General features: G+C 41.5%; 1 long non-coding RNA gene across 1 annotated transcript; it reads left to right on the top strand.

Annotated features, from left to right (window-relative positions):
• Positions 1 to 2606: 2606 nt before the first annotated feature.
• Positions 2607 to 13685, top strand: LOC135538717 (uncharacterized). The gene is made up of 3 exons (XR_010455473.1): positions 2607 to 2815; positions 7485 to 7546; positions 13334 to 13685. It is a non-coding gene; the product is annotated as an uncharacterized LOC135538717 (long non-coding RNA).
• Positions 13686 to 23860: the final 10175 nt, after the last annotated feature.

Genomic DNA, 23860 nt, shown 5'->3' with positions numbered 1-23860 from the left:
AAGGTACATGTACATGTCGTTCTGCCCCTGAACAGGCAGTTAACCCACTGTTCCTAGGCCGTCATTGAAAATAAGAATTTGTTCTTAACTGACTTGCCTAGTAAAATAAAGGTTAAATAAAACTGAATGGTTTGATATGGTGTAAACTGTATGCCATGGCCATCTTAGTCACCAGAGCTCAACCAACTTGAACGCTTCTGGAGCACCATGTTGATGATGGTGGAAAATGCTGTATCAGGCGTTTTTCACCATCATCAACAATACACCAAATGATGGAATTTCTTGTGGAAGAGTGGTTTCGCATCTCTCCAATAGAGTTCCAGACTCTTGTAGAATCTATGCCAAGGTGCATTGAAGCCATTCGTGTTTCCTTTAATTTGGCAGTTACCCGTACCTGTACTTCCTTCTTTTCCCTCCATTATGGTTGATGGATGACTACTACCACTACAGACTGTCTATCTGTTTCCTATTATATTCACTCATTACACAAACACTTGACAACTTCAGCCTTTCCAAATACTAGTCCCTCAATACTGTACAAACGGCTGCCTGTCTCTGTTATTGTGTTGCATTCTCTATCACTCATTCAAAAGAGATGAACACCTAAGATAGTTTCACATAGCCCTTTTCGAGTAGGTTTCCGGCTGCTATTTTCTGTCCAATTATCCAAAGTTCAAACGGCTTTAATAGTGTCTTGTCAGTTTGTAGATGACATTTTAGGAAACTTTCCTAGGGCAGAGTGAATGTGTGGGAATATGGGGCGGTCGGCTGTCTTATCAAAGATGTCACTGCTCATGCAGTAAAGATAATCGCACGCACGCACACACACACACACACACACACACACACACACACACACACACACACACACACACACACACACACACACACACACACACACACACACACACACACCCACACACACACACACACTCCCATTGGGATGTACCTGTCATGGGACTTGAAAACAGACTTTAAGGCAGATGAATGTTTCACCCCTTTCAAAGCACTCAGACATAAATCATCAAATCAAATCACTTAAAAAATCACTTAGCACTCTACTAGGGTACACATTTGGCTGGAACTGAATCCATTCCAAATGTGAATGACACCTATCATCGGTGTTTGTTTACATTCATTGTAATTGATTTATTAAATGCAGTGACATTTTCACTGAGATAATGCATTGAACCCTCATGGCAGGTTTTGTGAAATGGATTTTAATGAATAGTAATGTTTTTAGAGGTATTGTTATGCATCTGATGTACTGTCAACTCCTTCCATTAGTGTTAGCCTATGATTATACACTGAACAAAAAAAACATCAATCCAGAGCATCACAAACATGCTCAGCGGGTGACTGGTCTGGTGAGTATACAAGCCTTGAAAGAACTGGGACATTTTTAGCTCCCAGGAATTGTATACAGATCCTTGCGACATGGGGCTATGTATTATCCAGCTGAAACATGAGGTGATGGCAATGGATGAATGGCACGACAATGGGCCTCAGGACCTCGGACACGGTATCTCTGTGCATTCAAATTGCCACTGATAAAATACAATTGTGTTTGTTGTCCATAGCTTATGCCTGCCCATACCATAACCCAATCGCCACCATGGGGAACTCTGTTCACATGGTTGATATCAGCAAACTGCTCGCAACACATGACACAATACACGCAGTCTGCCATTTGCCCAGTACAGTCAAAACCAGACTCATCCGTGAAGAGCACACTTCTCCAGTGGGCCAGTGGCCATCGAAGCTGATTATTTGCCCACTAAAATCAGTTACTACACCAAACTGCAGTCAGGTCAAGACCCTGGTGAGGACGACGAGCATTTAGATGAGCTTCCCTGAGACGGTTTCTGACAGTTTGAGCAGAAATACTTTGGTTGTCCAAACCCACAATTTCACCTGTCCGGGTGGCTGGTCTCAGATGATCCCATTGGTGCTGTGTTGTGTGACAAAACGGCATGTGTTAGAATGGCCTTTTATTGTCCCCAGCACAAGGTGCACCTGTGTAATGATCATGCTGTTTAATCAGCTTCTTGATATGCCACACGTGTTAGGTGGATGGATAATCTTGGCAAAGGAGAAATGCTCACTAACAGGGATGTAAACAACATTTGAGAGAAATAAGCTTTTTTTCAAATGGGACATTTCTCGGATCTTTTATTTCAGCTCATGGAACATGGATCAACACTTTACATGATGCTTTTATATTTTTTTCAGTATACATTAAATGCTCCTATGAACATAACACTTTGCTTGAACATATCAGCCTTTTGTCATTAACATATTTACAGTTATTTCTGATGTTAAGCCAAATTGAGAATGGAATTATTTTAGCTTTGTATGACTTATCCCTATTTCATACATAGTATAGTGTCTGAATATGTATTTATTACTTTGGCATCACCTTGTTAAAAGCTATTTTGAATAAGCAGGTCTCATATAGAGTTCTGCTGAAGATAAGTGCATGGCTCATTTTATCTATGTCACCCCGGGCGCACTGTAAACAGTGGACTGTTTTGTGCTCGTAACCTGCACTACAGCTAACGCAGCCACCCAGCAGTCCCCTAATGATTTGTCCTTGTTCGTGATCATTCGCTGAGGGCACCTGTCCCCTTTAGGTGGTCAGGTTGACTTACCTGCTGCCTCACTGCCCGGGAGGGAGGGGGGTAGTGACACGCAGCACACTGGCACAGCTGCCCCAGTTGGCTATTCCCAGATCCCAACCTGATTATTTAAAGAGCTCGAAAATCAGCTTTCACGGCTCAGGAGCAGCAGGGATGGCTGATTCATCAACACGTGGGTGAGTGTGTTTTTTCCTTCGCGTCAACAGTGTATTACAGCCAGCATGGCCTGTGTGGGTTTAATCTGAGCCCCAGTCCCCCTTCTCACGCCACACAGATTTTCAGGGATTGAATCTCCTGCTGGGTTGGCAGCTTAATTCCAGCCCCCCCTCAACAGGGGCAGCAGCCAACTGGGGTTTAATGATGGTGTAGGTGCACCTACACACACACACACACACGCATACACACGTTGAATCAGACTGGAGTGTAATAGCATGGGCTTTAGAAAGTAGTCTCTGAATCCCTGTATCCCACCACCCCGGGGAACTGGGAGAGATAACTGGGAATAAATGGTGTCTGGGACTCTGAGAACTGAGACTACCATGAGAGGAAAGCTGGCTTTCTGAACAAGTATAAGAGTATTTCACCTCTTTAATCTTCCACAGGCAAGGAGAGAATTACTCTTTAGTCGTTGCTTTGAAATATCTTTCCGGTGCTCCGGAGCTTTGAACACTGTGAATGAGTCTCAATTAACCCTGTGTGACTGTTGATGATATGTTGCCCTGTGGAAGTACAATAGTAAAGCACCAGGTGCTGTAGAGTCGTCATCGTGACCTCCCTCTGCCCCTGCTAGTGACTGCTGCTGTGAGGAATAACAATACAACCCTCTGCAGAGAATAATAAAAGCACCATACAGCTCACCCGTACAGTCATTCCTTGCACTAGCCTGTGGTACAAACTCCACCATCTAATTGGAAATATTTTCTTTTCAACACTCATTTTAATTGCTTTTGTGACTTGGCCACCTTTCTCCCCAGATAGACTAGAGACCGTGTTGAGGTAGCTCTAATGGTATCATAAAATAATCAGAATTGTAGACATTTATCCTGTTTAGAATGACCGGGAGCTATTTATGAAGTTATTTCCAGTTTCGTTCCCTGAGTCCTTGAGCAGAGAATGATTAGAAATATATTTAGGCTAAAATCAAACTAAAGTGTGTCTTAAGGCCTATTTAAAAAATAATGATAGCTTGATAATTGTACCCGCAATGGCTCAAACCAAATCTCAGTGACAGACTCCATGAACTCAGCCATAATGGAACCCCCCTGGGAGTCGTTCAGTTGGTCTCTCCCACATAAAAGTTTTAGGTGTTGTAGTGCTGCCACCATGTCCAATTAACATACTTGGATGCCCATTCATTTTGAGTGGCTTTGGGACAGGTTATATCTGTACTGTGGCAGACAGTCAGACATTTACAACCACACACTCAATACTTCACAGAACTGCCACAAAACTGCCACACTGTAACATATGGTCTCTCGAGAGCTACAGTATGCTGCACCAATAACTCTAATCTAACAGTACAATGCTTCAGTCAGTGCAAATAAACACTGAATTTCAAAGCAGTTACATAGGCTCAGCTAGGGGGACATGAGTAAAGTTGTAGACTACTCTGGAATCTCATAAAGTGGGGCACCAACCCCTCCCTTCTTTCCCTTGTGACCACCCAAGGGGAACCTAGCCTTGAGGTCCCCCAAGGACATTCACAAGAAGGTACTCAAAACTGGGCCTCCTCTCTGTCTTCTCTGGGGGCGGGATGTTTCTGTGGCCTTCGTGTATGAGTGTGCTATATGTGTGGGTTTGGTGTTGTGTGAGCGCCTCGTGTTGTGTGAGCGACTCTCTGGGTGGACACTGTTTTGACCGAGCGGAAAGGGAAAACTGGTGCTGTGTGTGTATGCTTGTGTGTGTGTGTGTGTGTGGGGGGGCTCAGACGGGCCTGTGACGGCAGAGAGGATGAGACGGGCCATACACCTGGAGTCAATAAAAAAATCTGGCTCCCACATCTAACACGAAGGGTCCTGTAGGATCAGGGCCTGTCACAGACACTTAGAGGTTACATTTGTCACCGGGTTAAGAATGGAAAGTCCGCGCCATGCCCGTCTCCCAGAGTCCTTCCTGATTGATAGTCGCTCTATCAATCATACAGAACAGACAGCCAACATGGGCCAGAGAAAGGCGAGACAGGCATACTGCACTATGGTGCAAGATTGGAAGTGTGGGGTATATTTCATCGGGAATTTAAATGACCAGTAGCTTCCTACTGTATAGTAGAAACAGAAAATAAACTCCCAAACAAATTAGGGCTATCATTAAGAGGCTTGCAACCCATATCTCTAACACATATTATACACAATTATACTGTGGGCAACTGCACTATAGAATAATGATGAGTTGAACAAAAATGGATTACAGTAGAAGAAATGAGAGTGCTGTAACCAGATACAATATAATTTGATATTTACATTTTCTGGCTGCAACAAGGATGGAACACAACTGCACACCTGTTCACTACAAACAAGACAGGAGTCAATCGATTCTAGTGGCATTTACATTAAGACATTCATCATACACCCTAAGCCGACACCACTCAATGTACTTCTGTTCAGCATGTACAAACGACATATTGTGTATGTCATAAAATTTGTTGAATTAAAAATTTATTTAAGACAGAAAATCAACTAAATTAGTTATTGATAGATCTCTCCAGCCGTGCACCACTGCTTCAGCCATTTGTCTTTCTTTGTGGAATTGGACTTATCTTCTCTGGTAACTGCTCCATCACTGGGGAACATGACAGCTCTATCAGGTCATTTGTCCACCGTTGTCTTTACGGATCCAGGTTCGTTAATTGAATTACTCACTGTGACAGGGGAACAATGTAAATCAACAGAACTGACCCAGTTGACCAATTTAATTAATATCTGTTATAAATCAACATGAACAAAATCAAATATTCGGCAGCATGGCATTTTGTTATGGTCAGTGATTTTATTGAATTCTAATTTCATTGAAGACGACAACAATGTGTAGCCTACTCACCAGGCATGAAGATCATATTTGTAACATTTCGACCACTAATTGCCTGCTAACATGCTAGCTAGCTAATCAGTTCAATGTCCAATTGCAAGTAGGCCTACAGCAACTGTTTGATCACTTGATTGTTTTACTTTATTTATGCTGAACATTATTTGATAATTGACGTTATTTGGAGAAAAAAGTAAGCTCACGGCAATGTTTAGGGATCTTTAGCTACATTTTTAGCTAGCTAGCTTAACATTATTTCTACATTGGCAAATCCATACTTCTGCTGCTTGCATAGCCCATATTGGATGGGAATGTACTTAAACCACACATACTTGTAAGGTATAGAATGCTTTTATTGTATATCAATCAAATATCCAATTAATGTTGGCCAATATTGAGACATAGGGGTGTAATGCTAGCTAATCCAGCTGTGTTTCTGCATTATATTTCAGTGGAGCTGGCACTTGCCCGCCCAGCTGGGGTGTAATCATTAGTCCAAAATGTTTTGCAATGGAAACCGTAAACTCCAAATGGAAAATGTTTTGCAATGAACATTTATTTCTATTGGATAAATTCAGGTAGGTCCTCCCTGTTTCGTCTCGTTTGGTTCCTATTGAATACACCCCTGGTAATGAACGTTTGAAATTGAATGAGATAACTTTATTGATAACAACCTAACGTAACTGACACTCAATAATTATTTGCACCTGAAGGATTGTGCATTTATTTAAGTTATAGAAATGAAGATATGATCTTTAATTGCTGAAGCTGCTTGCTTGCTTATGAGCTTTACATTGTTTGCTGCTTGCCACTTAGAAAATGCTCGGCCTATCCTAACCAATTGTAGCTAGCCTGCTTTGGCCTGCTAAGGCCACAATAGCCCAAGAATGCACTGTTAAGGAGTGTAGGTGAGCCTACTCCATTAATGTCGAAGGACCTTATATACTATGTTCAGAGGTAAACTGGCTCTTGCAGCCAAAACAGCCAAATACTCAATCTTAGCATGAATCGATTCTCAATTGCGATATGGTTCTAGAAACATAAAGCTCTACTTTCACATCACATCAAAATAGTGTAACAAATACAATTACTGTACACATTTTTAAACGGTTTGAAAGGTCCAATGCAGTCAATCTCGATTTCCCAGTATTTTATATGTATTTCCACACTATGAGGTTGTAACAATAGTGTGAAATTGAGAAAATTATGATAGTGCCTTTTTAGTGTAAGAACTGTTTGAAAAGACTGCCTGAAATTTCAGCCTGTTTTTTTGGGATGGAGATTTGGCCTCCCTGACCAATAACAAAGACAGTTTCAAACCTCTTTGCCAAAAACAGCTAGTTCAGGTTAAATCTCCTTCCCATTAGCCTCATCCAATTAGTCCCCTCATTCAGACAACTCCCAGATAGTCCTAGCAACATTTTTGCTTGAGAAATTGCTCTTCACTAAAAAGTGTTTGTTTCTTTTGACCATTTTAATATGGTCTAATATTATAGCATTCAACAGCCAATTAATTCAACAACATTAAAAGTAGGGTTGGAGTCAATTTAAATTGAAGGCAGTCAATTCAGGAAGTGATTGAATTTAAAATTCAAAAATATACAACTTTTTAAATAAGTTTCTGCTTTTCAGTTAATTGAGAAGTAATTGAAAACAGACATTTGTTAGGCTACTGGTTGGTCAACTGCTGTCAATACTTTTCAAACAACCCATACACTAACTATACTGTGCTATGCAACGGACCATGTTATGTACCATTCCCATTATTGAAAGCAATATAAAGTCTCATATCTGCATCTCTGCCTCTGTCTTTTCCCTTATCAGAGTCCCACCGAAAACTCATCTCACCCAGTCTTGAAAACACAAACATATTCTTTACTCTTATGGTAAGTTTTGGCTTTATTTTGACATTCTTCAGTTCTACTGTATGCTTAGTAGTCTTGTCCAAGTCAGCTTGTGGTGCATATATAGCTGGTAAAGGGTGTGTGGGGAAGTAAGATAGCAACACTGTCCTTTGTGAGTCCACAGAGAATGAAGGGTATCTTTTGTGAACGTTCCACCAATAAATATGATTTATGACTTGGTAAAATGAATGTGACACAAACAAAAAAATCCATTTCATGGTCTCTGTAGGTATGAAAACATTGTATTATGCCCCATTTTGGGCCTTTACCAAGGGACAAACCATCCTAGGCAACTGGAATGACTATGTGGTTTATGCTGAATGACACAACCACTCAACATCAGTGTGAGAAATCCGTGAACTTTCTTTGTCTTTCTGTTAATTTCACCCCCTGAAGATTCACAAGCCTACGTAATAAGGTATGCCCCCCACATACACACAGTCTCAAACGCACAAAAGTTGACAGGTTTTCAAATGCCAGCAGCACAATGTGCCCAGACAACCTTATCTCCCATGAGTCATCTTTAACTTGAAAAACTGCTTATCAAAAAATGTATTTAAATTAAACTGCTCGCGTTAACATATTGTCTGGTGGGTTTGATTAGATGTGCGTAATAACTTCTCACCAGCGTTATTGTCTGACTATTACAAACTGTAGCAAATCAGAGTTTGAGCTCTGCAGTCGAGTAAACAGTCATTGACGTTTATTACATAGAGAATCCCATGGGACTTACAAGCTTTATTAGCAATAGCTAATGCATACCAACAACTGTGTCATGTTGTATAAATGATTGGAGACAGGTCTAGGAATACGTAATAGGGGGTTTTAATACCCAAAAATACAACATGCCATGAAAAGGCACAGGGACAAAGCCCAAAGCAAACACATATACCTAACACAGGGATGTAACCCAAACAAAAGAGCGAGGTTAAACCTCTAATAAATACACGAGACGAGACTTGCAAAATGCTACATGGGACAGATCCCTAATAACATGTGCACAATACATGCAGCACGAAAGCCGAAATAACAACGCACAGGTACTCACAGACCAACAGACATGGGAACAATAACTGACAAGACAATGGTGAACAGAGGGCACATATATGCAATTGCCAATCAGGGGAATTGGGAACCAGGTGTGCTTAATGAAACAGTTCAGTGACGCCTAGAGGCCAGTGACGCAGACCTCTGGAGCTGGTGCATGGAATGAGCAGTAGTACCAGGGGAATCCGTGACAAACCGTCCCATTCAAATGAAAAATAAACAGAGTTTACCATATTTTCTGTTAATATCATCTCAATTGAGAAATTCTCCAATGCATCAGAAAACATTGAATGCTGGAGAAGGAAAAAAACAGTGAGGCGTATTCTCTACTCAAGGGTAAAACAATTTGATGTACAATTATGATGAATGAATTGTATGGCAAATTAAAGAAAAACATTACGAGGTGATTTATCAACCGGTATTTCAGTTCTAATCAGAATTCTCACCTGTAAAAGCTCTGTAAAAGCAACAAGGTGCTAATGAGCCCTCTTCCCCAGTGCCACATGAGCCAAGATTTTCTAGCCAGCCCCGAGTTAATGAGCTGTTGATTTCTTGGGTAAATGTTCTCTCAAGCCATGACTAAGCTGCCTCTCACAATGAACCCAGTATTATCTCATGAATGGGAGGTCTTTACCTACACATCACACACAGACATAGACATAGACATAGACACAGACACACGCACGCACGCACGCACGCACGCACGCACGCACGCACGCACACGCACACACACACACACACACACACACACACACACACACACACACACACACACACACACACACACACACACACACACACACACACACACACACACACACACACACACACACACACATAATGTGCGCAAGCACACAGACACACAATCTATCAATCCATAAGCCTGAACACTGAAAACAGTCTTAGTTCACCCAAATTGCAAAATTACTTATTAGTTTCCTTACCCTGCAAGGAGTCAATGGACAAGTTTTGGCAGCAATCCATACTTTGGTTTTATTTCCCTGGCACTGTTTCCAAATGCTAACGTTTTAGCATTTGTGGCATAGATCCAATGCAAGTCATGGTAGCAGGTTGGCATTTATTGGGTTGACTCAAGTACTGGAGCCAGCTCTGCATGATAGGCACAGCCACAAGGTCAAACAAAATGTTAAACCTGAGCCTTAACCCTAACCTTAACCACACTGCTCACCTTATCCCTAACCCTAACCTTAAATGAAGACCAAAAAGCAAATTGACTGAACCAGGTTTTCCTCTAGGATTTTGCCTGTGCTTATCTCCATTCTGTTTATTTTTTTTATCCTGAAAAACTCCCCAGTCCTTACCGATTACAAGCGCACCAATAACATGATGCAGCGCCACTATGCTAGAAAAAATGTAGAGTGGTAAACAGTAATGTGTTGTATTGGATTTTCCCCAAACATAACACTTTGTATTCACAACATAAAGTTAATTGCTTTGCCTATTTTGGGGGGTATTATTTTAGTGCCTTGTTGCAAACAGGATGCATGTTTTTGAATATTTGTATTTTCTGCAGGCTTCCTTCGTTTCACTCTGTCAATTAGGTTAGTATTATGGAGTAACAACAATGTTGTTGATCCATCCTCACTTTTCTCCTATTACAGCCACTAAACTCTGTAATTGTTTTAAAGTCACCATTGGAGAAATCCCTGAGCGGTTTCCTTCCTCTGCGTCAACTGAGTTAGGAAGAACACTTTGTAGTCACTGGGTGTATTGATACACCATCCAAAGTGTAATTAATAACTTCACCATGCGCAAAGGGATATTCAGTGTTTTTTATTTATTTATCCATCTACCAATAGGTGCAAGGCATTGGAAAACCTCCCTGGTCTTTGTGGTTGAATCTGTGTTTGAAATTCACTGCTTGACTGAGGGACCGTACAGATACACTACATGACCAAAAGTATGTGGTTGAACATCTAATTCCAAAATCGTTAAGATTTCACTTCACTGGAACTAAGGGGCCTAGCCCGAACCATGAAAAACATCACCAGACCATTATTCCTCCTCCACCAAACTTTACAGTTGGCACTATGCATTGGGGCAAGTAGCGTTCTCCTGGCATCCGCCAAACCCAGATTCGTTCATCGGACTGCCAGAAAGGGAAGTGCGATTCATCACTCCAGAAAACGCATTTCCACTGCTCCAGTGTCCAATGGCGGTGAGGTTTACACCACTCCAGCCGATGCTTGGCATTGCATAAGGTGATTTAAGGCTTGTATGGCAGCTTGGCCATAGAAATCCATATCATGAATCTCCCGACGAACAATTATTGTGCTGACGTTACTTCCAGAGACAGTTTGGAACTCGGTAGTGAGTGTTGCAACTGATCAAAAGTTTTAGAACACCTACTTTTACTATTTTCGATATTGTAGAATAGTAGTGAAGACATCAAAACTATGAAATAACACATATGGAATCATGTAGTAACCAAAAAAGTCTTAAACAAGATTATATTCTTCAAATAGCTACCATTTGCCTTGATGACAGCTTTGCATGTGCTTGCTGTTCTCTCAACCTGCTTCACCTGGAATGCTTTTCCAACTGTCTTGAAGGAGTTCCCATATATGCTGAGCACTTGTTGGCTCAGCATATGTGGGAACCCTCTCAATTTGGTTGAGTGCAGGGGATTTTGGAGGCCAGGTCATCTGATGCTGCACTCCATCCCTCTCCTTATTGGTAAAATAGCCCTTACATAGCCTGGAGGTGTGATGGGTCAGTGTCCTGTTGAAAAACAAATGATAGTCCCACTAAGCCCAAACCAGATGGGATGACATATGGCTGCAGAATGTTGTGATAGCCATGCTGGTTAAGTGTGCCTTGAATTCTAAATAAATCACAGACAGTGTCACCAGCAAAGCACCCCCACACCATAACACCTCCTCCTCCATGCCTTACGGTGGGAAATACACATGCAGAGATCATCCGGCGGATTAAGACGGTTGGAACCAAAAATCTCAAATTTGGACTCATCAGACTAAAGGACAAATTTCCACCGGTTTAATGTCCATTGCTCATGTTTCTTGGCCCAAGCAAGTCTCTTCTTATTATTGGTGTCCTTTAGTAGTGGTTTCTTTGCAGCAATTCAACCATGAAGGCCTGATTCACTCAGTCTCCTCTGAATAGTTGATGTTGAAATGTGTCTGTTACTTGACCTCTGTGAAGCATTTATTTGGGCTGCAATTTCTGAGGCTGGTAACTGTACTGAACGTATCCTCTGCAGCAGAGGTAACTCTGGGTCTTCCATTCCTGTGGCGGCCCTCATGAGAGCCAGTTTTATCATAGCGCTTGATGGTTTTTGCGATTGCACTTGGAGAAACTTTCAAAGTTCTTCACATTTTCCGTATTGACTGACCTTCATATCTTAAAGTGATCATGGACTGTCTTTCTCTTTGCTTATTTGAGCTGTTCTTGCCATAATACATACTTGGTCTTTTACCAAATAGGGCCATCTTCTGTATACCACCACTACCTTGTCACAGCACACCTGATTGACTCAAATGCATTAAGAAGGAAAGAAATTCTTCATATGAACTTTTAAGAAGGCACACCTTTTTAATTGAAATGCATTCCAGGTGACTACCTCATGAAGCAGGTTGAGATAATGCCAAGTGTGTGCAAAGCTGTCATCAAGGCGAAGGGTGGCTATTTGAAGAATCTCAAATATATTTATATTTTTGATTTCTTTAACACTTTTTTGGGTTACTACATGATCTCATGTGTTAATTCATTTTTGGTTATTTCATAGGTTTGATGTCCTCACAATTATTCTACAATGTCAAAAATATTAAAATGAAGAAAAACCCTTGAATGAGTAGTTTGTCTAAAACTTTTGACCGGTAGTGTATATATACTTTTTTTTTACTGGATCTGATGGTCAATCTGAGGAGAAGGAGGGAGCAGGGGTGAGGCTGACTCTCACCCTACTCACCGTCCCTCTGCTCTCCCTCTCTACCTCCACTGAGAAAAGGGGACATAGTCTTCCAGCTGATGGCCAAACTCAAGTCGCACTGCATTACTTCAGCCTCATCCACCAACTCATGTTGTTACTCCTATGACCAGATAAAGTGAAATATTCTTCTATATTAAAAAAAGACAAGCTTATTGAAACATTTTTCTATACTCATTCATTGCAGCTGCATTACTGGTTGTAGCGTGAGTGGAAGTAGGGAGAACGTGAATTTTATGGCTTATAAAGGTGTTGAATTAAGTGTTGCCAGCGCTGAATAACAATTTAAACGAGAATAAAAACCCATAAAAACAGCAGCTCTCTCACAGTATCAACTTTGCTGTGATTTCAAGGCTTCATTTTACAGTCTATGGCTCGAGGAATCTATGCAGACACGGTGATCCGAGCTATCTGATTGGCCAGCGGTAGGCCTGTAGGTGCACTTGATTTGCTCTCTGGGCCTGCCAGATAGGCGGAGGTCTACCTTCAGACACATGAAATGGTTAAAAATGGGAAGACTTTGCCTTCCCGGCACTAGGGCTGCTGAATCAAGTGCACCTACCGCAACAATGCATAGGAATTCCTTGGAGATCGACCAGTCGTGGCCACGGCCCTAAAGAATCTCAAATTGATTATGTAGCACAAAAGTGTTATTTATAGGGGATTTTGACATGCTGTGTGAAAAATGCTAATATAGGTAGGCTAATATGACTTGCATTGTGAGTGTGATTTGTAATCCTCCTCTCCCTCTACAGGCAAATTAGTGGCAATTGCAGTCCCCGACTCGAAGGAACCGACAATGGAAAGTGGCAGTGGGTCCTGACTCCTGTGTGATCATTCACACATAGATGGCATCGCCATGGACCCCTTGCTTCCCTTCCTGCATGCTTATTTACTTCCTGTTATAGCGTTAATGGTGTTGTGTGGCAAGGCCTTATTATTGTAGCAAGCAGGAACCAACAGTAATCCAATATAATGAGCCAGTGCACTAATATGAATCTGTAGGAGATGCAATTATTGGAATGGGGGTGGGTATCACAAGTCGTTTTTTTACAAATTAGCCGTTTTCTGCACAACATTACCAAGAATAAAATTCTCCAAAGAACACTCTAGAATTCTGTCACATTGTGTCAACACATTTGTAATGCGGTGTCATTTCCTTGTATTTCCCATCTTATCAATGGTACATTACGTATCTATTATATGACTAATATATAGCTTTTTTGTGAAGACCAATATTGTTCATGGGTCTAGTCACAGACGCTCGAATAGAGTAGTGGTGATGGATTGAGCTGCATCTACTGAACAGTGCTGATAGTTTCCAAAGCGTATGGCAGATAGACCCGAGTAAAACCTCCACTAAGTTACAACCTTTCATCTCAGAGCCAGACATCCATCTCAGTCAGAACTCAGAACTTCAGAAGTTACAACGCTAGTGTGCCATCCCATTCTGTACCACTGTGACTCTCCCCTCGCTCTACTCTGGCTTCTGTCCACCCCTTCTGCCTGTTTCACCTTAAGGCTTTAAACCCCCTGTCTGATGGGGATTGGGCTGCTCATCCGCTGCCCAGAGCACCAGTCACTCAACCACTGCCTGGCGTCTAGGTGCAGCTCTGCAGCACATCACTCTTTTCTTTCTCCCTGCTGCTGCTCCCTCTTGTCCCCTTCACTCTGTCCATCCCTCTCTCCCCTCGTGGGCGTTGTGATGGCTGTCACTGGGCTGGGGACGGGGGAGGTCTGTGGGGAGACAGGCTGTCACAGGTCCCTGGGATCTCTGTGTGGATCTGTTAGGCCTGGTCAGCCCCGGCCCCCCCAGCCAGGGTGGGTTGGCTGACTAGTGGAGTGTACACAGTTATACTGAGAGACTGGGCTGGTGTCAGGACCAATGAACAGGATACATACTTGAAGTGTGGTTTCAGTGTTATCAAGTGCAATTTTCCTGTCCGGACACTTGACAGACTGAAGACTGTGATTCTACAGCACTACACATAATATTGGAGTTATGGCACTAACCATTCTAAATGCCACTTATACTGTGGAATGGCAGTGCTATGATAGTGACAGTCTATAGTATACCGCAGTATGCATCAAATAAACAGACTTGGTTGAGGTCTCATAAATATAGTATCACAATAGCATAATGATAAAAATCCCTAAGGAGATTGTCTGTAAATAAATAATGAAAATACAAGCAATTCCCAAAACATGAATAATTAATTTACTGCCGCTACTCTTCATAAAGTTTCTGCAGTATCAATCTGAGTGCCAACTGCTTGCAGTTTCAGAATGCTTCCAGCTTTAAGACAAAGCTTGTCCTTTGGGTGGACTAGCCCTAGCCTGACTGTATAGCTGGGGCTCTGCTGGTCTCGGGTGATAGATCAGTTCGCTTGGACTCATGAATAAGTCAATGATTTGAGTGTGTGAGTTGGAATAAAGGTCTCCCAGCTCCCAAAGGTTAGGTTAGGGCATCGGGGTGATCTGTTATGCTTGATGGATGGTTGTAGTATCCAGATAGGAACTGTAGGAGGAAGACTTCCATTATTCCGGACAGCATAATTTAAAAATGAAATAAGAGCTTTGTGCAACTCTACGTGACTAATGTGGATTCGTGCATGTGCGCACACACACACACGCACGTGCACGCCCACACACGCACGCACTCACGCACACGCACACACACACACACACACACACACACACACACACACACACACACACACACACACACACACACACACACACACACACACACACACACACACACACAACTACCAAAATTGCACAGTGCATTGAATTAATGCATGGGGTAGCAGAACACTGCAAATTCAAGTTATTGCTTATTCCATCGTCCATAGAGCATGTGCACAATGAATAATACATCTCTGAATAAACACACATATTGATTTAAACATTAAGTCTATGAATGTACGAGAGATTCGCACCTGATTCCCTGTCCTCTCCCTCAATAGTGCCCATTTTTCCATAATCGCTGAACCTCAGCACATTTTTCTATTTCTCTTTTTCAGTTTCATCGCACTGAAATTTGATTCTTATCACTATGGATCAGGGAGAGGTTGCCTAAAGGCATAAATTGGCCCAATGTAAACAAGTGGGATGAATCGGCTGATCCTAAATGTGAGTCACAAAGACAGGGATTTCGGGCCATGAAATGTATGACAGCTACCATCAATGTCACTCTGGTCAATGACGCAGAGACATATAGAGGGAGGGGGAGAGAACAAGAAGAAACCCACCGGGAAAACTGGGTGGTTGAATCAATGTTCTTTCCACGTCATTTCGACCCCCAAAATCTATGCTATGTCGTTGAATCAATGTGGAAAACTGATTGGATTTGTAAAAAGTCATAAACGTACGGGGATTTCATATTTTTACATTTTTTTTCCCGAAACCCAATGTCAGGGTGTTTGTTGATTTCATGTTGAATTCACGTTAGTTGACAACTCAAACAAATGCAGCGGTGGAAAAAGTATCCAATTGTAATACTTGAGTAAAAGTAAAGATACCTTAACAGAAAATTTGTAAAAGTGAAAGTCACCCAGTAAAATACTACTTGAGCAAAAGTCTAAAAGTATTTGGTTTTAAATATACTTAACTATCAAAGTAAATGTAATTGCTAAAATGTACTTAAGTATCAAAAGTATACATAATTTCTAATTCCTTATATAAAGCAAACCAGATGGCATCATTTTCTTGTTTTTAAAAAATATACGGATAGCCAGGGGCACACTCCAACACTCAGACATAACACACTCCAACACTCAGACATAATTTATAAACAAAGCATGTTTATTTAGTGAGTACGCCAGATCAGAGGCAGTCAGGATGACCAGGGATAAGTGCGTGGACCATTTTCCTATCCTGGTAACCATTCAAAATGAAGAGTACTTTTGGGTGTCAGGGAAAATGTATAGAGTAAAAAGTACAACATTCTTTTTTAGGAATGTCGTAAAGTAGAAGTAGTAAAAAATATAAATAGTAAAGTAGAGATACCCACAAAACTACTTAAATAGTACTTTAAAGTATTTTACTTAAGTACTTTACACCACTGAACAAATGTAAATCATAACTAGATGTTCAACTGACATCTGTTCCCAGTCGGAAGTGTGAGATAAATAAGAAAAACATTCTCTATTGTTGTGTGGCTTAGGGGTACAGTAAAGAAACACAAAGGGCAAGCAAACATCTGTAGGGTTTTGACCTAGCCAGACCCGGCAGAACAATGACAAAGTTAGTCAGTCACGACTTCTGCCAGATGACAGCCATCTGGTCCTACACCTCGCTAATGAACCCCTTTTTTCAAAAGTTCATAACTGTAATTTGCATCCCCCCTGATCAAAAGTCATGCAGTAGAGACACGCCGGCAGAATGTCATCGGGTGTAAAACAGAGATCTTCCACGTAGTTGAAGTCTACGGATTTAGACCGCTCCGGGATACGAGCCATTTTTCGATATGAAAATTATACTTGAAAGACGTGATAAAATATTCACCAGAAAGGAGAATAGGGAGATAGCACACCGCCTTAGGCAAGTGGTGGGCCTGCTGTGAATTGTGTTTTTTTCCATGGGCGAGAGATACTGTAGAGCAAGAAGTAAATGGATGGGGAGAGGGTCCAAGTGAGAGGGCAAGCGGCCACAGACAGAGAGACATGGGGCTAGATCATGGAGGAAGAACGATCAAACTGTAAAATATCAGCATATGCAAAAAAAATATATCACATTTTAGGGTTTGCAGAACGGCACTGTATACATTATTTTTAAGTCTAAAAGGGGTGGATATTGAAAAAGGTCAGGATTTATTTGACCTTGCAGTTGTTAATATACTGTACAGCAACACCTCCATCATACAGCATTGACTCACCATTCCAGAGCTCTGAAATAAGTATTTGACGCTCGGCTAACATTGGAATCGAAGCAATTTCATCCCCAGACAGTAAAACTCCAGAAAAAAGAGGCACCAACTAGTTTCCACCTGGCGTTTTCCTTCATTCAGCCTCCACCCTTGAGAGTGTCAGAGACAGACACATCCCAGCAATCATTAGAAAAGTGTGGCGTATTGATTTGGAGCCAAGAATTTTCTAGGTCACCATCGATTAGCCAATGTGGTGCTTTTGCTGCCTCTGTCATTGCCGGGTCCCTGGCTTTATTTTTAGGCCCCTGTTGATCGATAGGAGGCCTCTGTCTGTGTCTTGCTGGCATTGCGCTTCCCCCATGGAACTGGTGTAGGTCAGAAGCAGAGGAACTCAAATGTTGAAACCAATGATGGGAATCAATGGGTGGGAAATGTCAGCTAGCTTCGCTGTTTACCGTAACATACAGGTTGGAGAGGACACTATTGAGCCCAGTATTATTTCATGTGAATTGATGTCTCAACCCCATTTACTGTACTATTTTCATCTCTGCCAGCCGCGCCTGTGTTGGAGATAAATGGTACAGAGAGCAGGGAAGCATCCTTATACACAGCTGACTAAAACAGATATCGGCTAGCTAGCTAATAGCTTAGCAGTAACAGCAACGTAAAAATGCCATAACACTAAACCCCATCACGGCTAATAGCATGATAAATATTCATGTCTAGACATTTCAAATGACTTATACAGATGTCAACGAATACAGGACAACAACAAGTCCAGAACCAGCTGTCTCTGATCATAGCTTCCATCGGCAACTACTCAAGTTTCCTTGAGTAGCATTAATTGCTCTGAACCATTACAACAAGAGCACATTGAAATATAATGTTGATTCTGTTACTTGGAAACCCAGTAATGAAAACGTTTATGCATCCTATTGAAAGTACAAGCCGGAGCTGCCCTGCTCTCATAAATATGACCATGAACATGTTGCTGATGAAAATAGAGACATTTATGTGTGCTCTATTTAGCAAAATAGTGTAGGCTGCACCAGAAGGTGCACAATTGAGTTCAATATTGTTCAAGGTTCTTTCTGATGTAAAATGTTTTTTCCAGTATTTTGTCATACAGTACCTGCAGGCAAGATAAACAATGGCTGTAACTTTTACATCTGAAAACCGTAACATTATTTTATCTCCATTACTCTCTATTGGGAGCAGATGATTAAAAGGTGTGGCAAGAATATATATTTTGAGGAATATTCAAGGCATATTTAATACTAATTAAATATGCCTTGCACCAGTAGGTACTCCATCTCTCTTTAAAGAGAAGCAACCCTGCAAACTAAATCCAGAATTAGCAGATTTACAGACCTTGTTACTTCCTGAACATATGCTAAAATGGGACGGATTAGATTAAGTGCCCCAATTAAAGTTTTTTTACCGTTTTTTTTTTTAGCAAAGTAGACCCGGCGACCCTAGAAAATCTCTCTGCATTGTTTTAACCATCACTTCACTCTCTTACGCACCCCCTCCAGTCCACTCAAAGGGCACACGGCCACCCACTCAAATGTGTCGCTTGAACTACTCAATCACTCACCTACTGCTCTGTGAAATTACAATCCCGAGCCACTTATGGTGGTCCTATAAAGCCACTTGAAATAATCCATTAAGGAAAATGGGCCAAATACAAAGCAGCGCTTTTTAATTTGCCCAGTATAACAGGGCTTTGTTCAATTATTGTTGGCTGGTAATTGTGTCCCAGAGAGACTTAAACACATATGCTGTGTACAATGTTAACAGCTCTAGTGGACCTACATAGAGATATGTGAACAATATTGGAGGATTAAAGAGACTTCCACACCTATAGACAGTGCATTGCCCGGGAGCTCTAGAAGTGCTACTGTCAGCATTGACTACTGATCAGCCTGTGCAGCCGGCAGACGTGGGTTCAATTTGTAGTCTTTCAAATACTTTAGCTAGACTTGATTTACCTTGCCTGGTGTCATTTAACCAATGGAACAGTCCCAAATGTGCAAACCCCACCCATCTGGCCTTCATGACTCAATAGTAGTACATACAAAACAAATACTATTTGAACCCAGGTCTAGCAGTCAGTGCCCAGATGGATCAGAGATCATTGATACTTCCAAACTGTCCTTTCCTTAGTCATTAGCAGACCTAGAGTACCTGGGGCTACACTGAGCCAGGAAGTCACGTCCAATTGGAAAGGAGCCCCCAAGCTGTCAAAGGTCTGTGAAGAAATGATAACAACTCCTTTCCCAGGTGGGACACCCAATCGATGGGTTGACTTGATTAGAGGGAGAAAAACACAACCTTGTTTGAAGAAGAAAGTGAGAAGAAACCTCATATGGAGGTCGAAGATGTTTATAACTGGGATCCAGTCCTTGAAGAGTTTTCTGACTTGGTAGACTTGAGTAGTTGCAACGATGCTAAGACATATGCAACCTACTAATATCCAAATGTATAAATATGTGTAAACACCCAAACCGTATCTTTAGCTTAGCTGTAAAATCAGTTGAGAAACCCATGTGAAACTGCTGCTGAGAGAGACAACACGTTTGATATTGTAATTATAGTTGTAGAGAAAAACATTTTGACAGACTAGTTTTTCTCCACATGAGTTATAACTAATTCTAGGTGTTTACACACCAGTCAACCGTCACATTGATACTGATTAGAACTTGAAATGGAATACCTTTATGGGTTTAGTGTGCTGAAAATCTATAAAGTAAAACCATGACTGACACTTTACATAATCTACTCCCATCTGGTGAATATACCATATACAAGGATACATACTGTGACAAGAGTAAAAAAAGATATGATCTCTAGTTGTAAATACCGTGTAAATTTGTGCATTTACATATTTTCTGGGAGTAAACAGTATCTGTTGCAGTGGTTTTCGATTGACAGCCTGCCACAGAGCATGAAGGTTTCTCTATGCGAGGAGTTTTCCCGTCTGAACACTCCCCCACATGTCTCTCTCTCCCGACGCTGGGGTTTCACAGGTAATTTGAACAAGTGTCTCTCTTGTCCTTTGATCTGGGATGATCAGTGATCAGCTGGAAGACATGGGAAGAAAGTGAAGCAGAGGTGCATTCTTCTGCACTATCTCTAGTTCAGAGTCAGGCAGGTCTGTAGGTATACAGGAATTTTAGAGGAATAACAAGGTGTGTTAAACTGCATTCTGTCGTGATATGTGTGTTTTTACAGCTGGAGATATCGTTTTACTGCATAGACTTCATGCTGCGACTCAATAATGGGGCTCTAATGGAACTAAGGATGTTATGAAAAATCGACCTGAACACAGCTAGCGATGCTATTCATGATGTGTGCTTTAGCACAGCTGTTGGTAATAAAAATGCAGAGCTCAAGAGCATACCGTACCAGTCAAAAGTTTGGACACATACTCATTCAAGGGTTTTTCTATTTAAAAAAAACAACTGTTTTCTACATTATAGGATAATAATGAAGACGTCAAAACTATAAAATAATACATATGGAATCACGTAGAAACCAAAAAAGTGTTAAACAAATCAAAATATATTTTATTTGTGAGATTCTTCAAAGTAGTCACCCTTTGCCATTATGACAGCTTTGCACACTCTTGGCCTTCTATCAACAAGCTTCATGAGGTAGTCAGTCACCTGGAATGCATTTCAATTAAAAAATGAAAAGTTAATTTGTGGAATTTATTTTCTTCTTAGTGTGTTTGAGCCAATCAGTTGTGTTGTGACAAGGTAGGGGTGGTATACAGAAGATCGCCATATTTAGTAAAAGACCAAGTCCATATTATAGCAAGAACAGCTCAATGAAGCAAAGAAAAACGACAGTCCATCATTACTTTAAGACATGATGGTTAGTCAATGCGGAAAATGTGAAGAACATTGAAAGTTTATTCAAGTGCAGTCGCAAAAACCATCCAGCGCAGAGGATAAGTCATTAGAGTTACCAGTCTCAGAAATTGCGGCCCAAATAAATACTTCACAGATTTCAAGTAACAGACACCTCAACATCAACTGTTCAGAGGAGACTACATGAATCAGGGCTTCATGGTCGAATTGCTGCAAAGAAACCACTATTAAAGGACACCAATAAGAAGAAGAGACTTGCTTGGGCCAAGAAACATGAGCAATGGACATTAGACCGGTGGAAATCTATCCTTTGGAATGATGAGTCCAAATTTGAGATTTGTGGTTCCAACTGCTATGTCTTTATGAGACGCAGAGTATGTGAACGGATGATCTCCGGATGTGTAGTGCCCACTGTGAAGGATGGAAGAGGTGTGATGGTGTGGGGGTGCTTTGCTTCTGACACTGTCAGTGATTTATTTAGAATTCAAGGCACACTTAACCAGAATGGCTACCACAGAATTTTGATACAGATAATAGTAAAAAGAAAAGAGTAACCCTTGAATGTAGAGGTGTGCAATTTTTTTTGTTTTACCCCCTTTTCTCACCAATTTCATGGTATCTAATTGTTAGTAGTTACTATCTTGTCTCATCGCTACACCTCCAATACAGGCTCAGGAGAGACAAAGCTCAAAAACCACACATCCTCCAAAACACAACCCTGCTTCTTAACACAGCGCACATTCAACACGGAAGACAGCTGCACCAATGACCTGGTTGGCACGCACTGCACCCAACCCGCCACAGGAGTCGCTAGTGCGCGACGAGACAAGGATATTCCTACCAGCCAAACCCTCTCTAACCGAGACACTTGGCCAATTGTGCTTCGCCCCATGGACCTCCCGGTCACGGCCGGCTGCGACAGAGCCTGGGCTTGAACCCAGAGTCTCTGGTAGCACAGCTTGCACTGCGATGCAGTGCCCTAGACCACTGCGCCACCCGGTGAGTCCAAACTTTTGACTGCTACTGTACATCAGCCTATTGTCTTCATTTGTCCAAGCTACCAACCAATCATAACCTGTTGATGAGTGTTGTCCCTGAGACAATCTCCTTCTCTCAGCAATTATGCTTCTCATTCAAAGAAAGTGGAGACAGCTAGCATAGGCCAGGCAACCTGGTTTGTCATATAATAAAGTTGAAATGATTCCATGGGGATAGTCAGAGATACTTTAAGTAAAAGTTTATAAGAACCCAGTCTTCAGGCTCATGCCTCTTGATCAGCTTCCTATTGGATTCTCAAGTGTGTGTTATCAGAGGGTGTCAATGGTATTCCTTACACAGTGAGCATGGTAGAGGGGCTTATATTTGATCTGAAACACTACAATGGTGCTTCCTGAACAACAGCCCAGGTGTATTTCCAGTGAAAACAGAGAGTACTGATGTTCCTTTACGTTCCTCTCATAAGACCCACAGAGACAAGTGTAGTCCCTTATTTGCAAGTTTGACACCTCCTTCAGAGTTGTGTTCATAGAACATGACACACTGCATCATTCCAAACGCTACATTTGACACAAAAAAGGAAATTCTTGTTTGAGGGCACCTGCGAGACGCTTCCCAAAATAAGTGGCTTATTTATAGTTCAGGTTAACTTTTTTTGTTGTTGAAAACTTAAGCAGGTATTGTTCTCCATAACTAACTTGGAGTAACATTTTATTCAGTGTTATTCAGTGTTGGTTAAGGGACGTGACATGATTTAAAACATCCCTTGACTCCATCAATGTGTTTTGAGGATGTCTGGTCACCAAGACCTTCAAAATTGTCTTGTGTTTTTTTTTTGTGTCACATTGTTGCTAAGTGCAGATTTTATGATCTGTTTACAAGGGTGTCTGGATGTCTCATTAGAGACTTCTAAAGCTTCGCCGCCCGTCCCCTCCCAAACCCTCTGGGAACTCTGGGTAAATCATTGTGTCATCGTGTGGGAGAGACCAACACGCCACCAAACAGTTTAAATATTTAAGGCTCTAATTTGGTAATTACTGCCCCCTTTTTAATGACAGTCTGACATAATTCCATCCATCTGTTTTTGGAGTCGCTTTGTTCAACCGTGGTCGAGTTTAGTCTCTCCATCTTGGTACGATAGGAAATAGAACCCGACAGCGTTTCCTCCCAATCAGTCTGAATTAGAGACATGTTGTGGAGCCAGAAGAAGAAATGCATCCCATTCATTGCTAAAAAGAATCATTCAAGTGTTTGAATGCAAGACCCATGTTTCCGTCCTTGATTTTTAGTCCCGTTGAATCAGTCCCAATGGCACACTATTCCCTTCTTAGTGCACTACTTCTGACCAGTGCTCAGAAGTAGGGAAAGGGTACCATTTGGTAAGCATCCCAGCTATTATTACTGTTCCAGCAGCAGAGCTATGTCATCCCAGACCAGGACACTCTAGTGTAAATACCACAGCTACATCATACTGTCTATATGTTCAACCCACAATGGCTAGGGAATGGAAGTATATCATGTAAAAGGATACAGACTAGAGT

The sequence above is a fragment of the Oncorhynchus masou genome, unplaced genomic scaffold, assembly GCF_036934945.1.
Source record: "Oncorhynchus masou masou isolate Uvic2021 unplaced genomic scaffold, UVic_Omas_1.1 unplaced_scaffold_38___fragment_6___debris, whole genome shotgun sequence".
NCBI classification, from domain to species: Eukaryota; Metazoa; Chordata; class Actinopteri; order Salmoniformes; family Salmonidae; genus Oncorhynchus; species Oncorhynchus masou.
Note: the sequence above shows the minus strand (reverse complement) of the source record. Positions and strands in the feature narration are given on the sequence as shown.